Consider the following 4,714-nt stretch of genomic DNA (forward strand, 5'->3'; position numbering starts at 1 on the left):
TCATCCTTCTTGGACTCGAAACGTGCTTGTTCCCCGGCGATGAGCTCCGGCTTCTTCGCGATGAGCTCGACTAAATTGTTGATTTGCTCGGCCTCGAGTTGGTTCGTGGCCACATAATTCTTACACTCCTCACGACGGGATACCACTTGAGGCTCAACGAAGTCTAGGATGTGGTTGTCGAGGGGGAAGTTTACTTCGCCCAACCACCGTAGTAGTGGACCTCCGCCACCTCTTACGCGCGCCGCCTGCTCCACGGACTGGAATGTGCTAAGCTACCATTTCTCTCGGGTGTCCAGATTGCCTATCTCCGCCGCCCAAGAGCCCCAAGACCACTGCCGCACGCCGCAGTGCTTCTTCTTCGGCGTAGGCTGAGAAATGGATATCGAGCGGGCATGGGTGGCGTGGGTTTGTTTCGGATGAAACACGGTATGGGGTGGCCTTCTTCGTTGACGAGCTCATGACAGCGGCGACTAGATTTGTCTATTCAGGCGACGGAAAATCAAAGTGGGCAAAGGGGAGGTGAGGGGTTGCACGGTGGCTGACGGGGGAAAGGAGGGCGATGTCGGCATGGAAGCAGTCGAGCAGGGGAGAGAGACGATAGAGCGGGGTAGGGAATATTTTTTTGCTGCGTACTCGCTTCGGCTAGTCAAATTTGAGAGGCAGTCAACACACCGCCTAAGTTTTTTGAGGAGTTAAACTGGTTGAGGGTTCGGCTAGGTCCGGTTTAACTTCTCAAAATGGAATCTTTTGAGAAATTAAACATTTTTGTGGGTTCGGCTAGATGTTAGAGATGCTCTTAAGGGCATCTTTAACGAAACCCTAAAATTAAAATTCTAAAATACGTCCTTAAACTTTAAATCCTCAAATTTTTGGAGTTAAAAATGTGAATCTAACCGAACTCTCGAGCTTAACACCTCAAACAAACTAGACACCATGAAAGCCTCTCTCTCTCTCTCTCTCTCTCTCTCTTCCTTTCACGCGGACAACGATGAATTTTCAGCACTAGATGATTTCCATAGCTAGCTAGTACCTAGGGTAGATGCTCCGCAAAAGTAATTTGATAGACTCATCGAAGCGCGACGTAAGCTTGTGACGAAGCAGTCGAGAAAGTATAATTCGTCCTCCACAGATTATGGCTTGGGTGTTTCTTCGTATGAATTGGTTCTTCCTCTCATCCTTCTCCTAGTGACGTGATGGCATGATCCAGAACGCAAGGATTCATTGGAATAGGCGATGGTGGTCGGCAACCACCTTTCATGTATGTTTTCTTCATGTAGGTGCACTTTTTCTCTTTTAAGTGTTCCTTCGCGTGTGTTGTAGCTTTGCTCGTGGATGGGGTTGACAGGAGGAATGCAACCATGCTAGGGACGACTAGGGGGAGCGCCGCCGTGGTCGGAGATGGCGGAAAAGACAAAAAAGTGAAGAAAAAAGATCGACGGATTCTCGCCAGAACCTCGGCAAAATTTGGTGTCTGAAAGTCTGCGGAGCTATGAGGTGTCGTGGCCTTCCGGGGTGGTCGCCGGAGGCAATGAAACGCGACGAGGGCAGCACCAACGTGCAAGTGCCTGAGCAACACAGAAAGACGCCGCGCAAGATAAGGAATCTTTTACTATGACTTGTGTTTGCTCTCTAGAAATTGTGAGACAACTGAGGGCCTCTTTGATTCAAAGGATTTTCACAGGATTTTTGAAGGATAAGAATCCTTCGGAATTTTTCCTGCGTTGATCGTTTGATTCGCAGGATTAAATCCCATAGGATTTTTTCCTATGGATTCATTTGAACTACATTTCATAGGAATTGTAGCATCCACTCCAACCTCTTGGAAGAAATCCTTTATTTTTCCTGTGATACAATCAAACAAACTCAAATCCTATAGGAATCCAATGGGCATGTCATTTCAATCATATGGTTTTCCTATTCTTGTGTTTTTGCAATCCCGCGAATCAAAGAGGCCCTGAGGGTTCTCCTAAATTTTTGAGGAGTTAAAAGGTGTTAAGCATTCGGCCAGATGTGGTTTAATGCCTTAAAAAGGGAATTAAAGGGAATCTTTTAAGGAGTTAAAATCTTTTGGGAGAGATGGTCTAAGGACTAAGATGACAATTCAAAAATCTTAAATAAAAAGCAGAACGTAAAAAACGTAACTATTTTGAAAATAGATTTGGACAAAAAATCCATAATTATTCTTAAAAACAGATATTCAGACAAAAAGTCATAACTATTTCCAAAACAGATATTCGACAAACTTGTAAATAATTTAGAAACACCGATGAAAAACTCATGGTGAATGTTCCTAAATTATTTGTGAGTTTTCTCGATTTCCTTGGATTTTTCTAGGATCTGTCAATATAAGTCTAATCTAAACCATGCACTATGGTTCCAATTCTCCTTTGAAGCTTCCACTATGACATGGTCAATGTTTAATTCTGTTTTTTCTAGAACCCTTTAACTTAACCTCGGCTCGTTTTCAGATATTGCATTTTATCTTTACAAAAAATGGAAACTAATATATGCAGGTAACGTTACGAACTTATAATGGGTAAAATACTGTCCAAAACTATGACTATACATGTCATGTGCAAAACTAACATGAGATAAATAAAAAATATATGTAAGGTTAGTTGTCATATATTTCAAATATTTGCAATACCCCGATACATAGAATCCCATGTGTTCACAGTTTTTTAAAGTTTTTTCAAACTATAAAAAATATGCAAAATCACCCTAAATAGTTGGAGTGTGATTTTTGCAATTCCGAGCTTCTAGAACAATATGAGGTAATTCATGGTTTTTGTTGGTTTATAAAGTACAAATTATATCATCAACCATATTATAATACACCCTTTGTTCCTAAATATAAGACGCTTTGGCAATTCAGTTTATTCCATAGTAAACACATGAAAGACAATAATTTTTCTTTTCATTTTTGCATGTGACATACATAGTCATATTTTTTTTGATGGATTATGTGGTTGTCATTTCAATTTTCTACATCTAAGATTTTTTTTCTTATTTTTGAAAGGACTGAGGTATTAACAAAATTCAAAACTGGCATGTTGTTCATTTACACATGTTTTAGAAATTTAGGTTTGAATTAAATGGTGGCACCATTTGGGGTTCAGTTCAGACCAAACACAGTTGTTCAGTGTTCAAATGAGTGACGTGTTTTGTAGCGTGAACTCTAGTGAGCGCTAAAAAAAGAATTCGTATCCGAAAGTGCCAAAATTCTGAAAACAATTATGCATGTCAATATAGATGTATTTTACATATGTGTAAAAAAATATTAGAAAATACTTTATCACGTGAGCTATAATTTTTTCCTGAAGTTTAGCAATCAGTGTGTGTATTTGGTTGCTAGTTCAAATCCACATTTTGTTACGTGCTCATTATATAGAAGCATGTATTACATGAAAAATTGCAGGCACATAGATAGTATATACACATACACACATACCAAATTTTCGTAAATTTTACGGTTCGGTTTTTATATATAAAAAAAGGGCCCAGAACTGAAAATTGCAAATAGACTTTTCTCTATATATCATGGGTGCTACCTTCGGACTGAACTCTTTAATTTATTGCGGTGTGCCTAGCCTACACCTTTGGTTATCCACTCCTGGGGAGCTTTTCCTCTTCATCTAGTGAAAATATTATTATGGCATCTCATCTAGTACGAACGGAGAAGGATGTGCGCAGAAGTGTTCTTTCCCGTACAGTAGCACCCAGCGCCTCCGATAAGTTATTCCGGAGTAGTACTGCTTGTGCTATCAATCATTGAAATCGTCGTTTTCAGTAGGGCACTGTAGCATATTCATGATCACGCTGACATTGAGATATGGTTGCAGACACACACATAGGCAGCAAGATATTATCCTCATGTAGGAGGACAGTAAAGCAGAAGCCTAGGACGCTAAGCAATCGCTGTTGTCATAACATAAGGTGCACTAAATTGACAGGTAAAACTAAGACTTAGTATGGTCCATTTTGTGTGCACACACATCATAGATAACTTAAACGCATGTGATTTGTTAAGCTGAATGAGGCACCAACCTCTGCAGCTTTCTTTAACTCCTTGGTTTGGTGTGGATTAGGGTAGGACAGACTTCATCTTATCTCCAACTCCATATTAGTAGTCTTGAAGACCAAAGACTGGCTGGTTGTTGATTACTTGGTCTGCCAATGGATGTGAAGAGAGATCATGGTAGGAAGCTGGAAGCATAGTAAAAAAAATGCCCATTTTACCAAAAGTCCAGTGAGAACACATCACAAACCGAGGGAGCAGGAGTAGAACAAGCAGTTGTCTGACATTTTCTACCCTGGAACCAAAAATAAACTATAGCCAGCAAACCCTATTTTCTAATGGCTGTGGAAGGTAGATAATACTAGCATATCTCCCTTTTGTGGTTGTTATGGTGACGACTTTTTGGTCCAATCTTGGATCTTGGCACCTAACCCTGATAACAATATGCTTGCTTGCTTGCATAGAAAGGCCTCTTCCCTGTCAGTCCTGTTATTAGCCAGTGTCCTTAGTCCTTGAAACAATGGAGGCCTAACAACCTTGTATTCCGAGTTTTGTTAATCACAGCCCTATCTCCGCTGAATGTCCTATTTCGTTTTCTTATAGTTGCGTGCACTAGAACATAAGATTCCAAGCCACTCAGTCAGGGACCTAGCAAAACAGTATCTTTCTCTGATCTTGTTTACTGCTGCAACTTGG

Source organism: Triticum aestivum, chromosome 3A (assembly GCF_018294505.1).
Source record: "Triticum aestivum cultivar Chinese Spring chromosome 3A, IWGSC CS RefSeq v2.1, whole genome shotgun sequence".
Classification (NCBI taxonomy): domain Eukaryota; kingdom Viridiplantae; phylum Streptophyta; class Magnoliopsida; order Poales; family Poaceae; genus Triticum; species Triticum aestivum.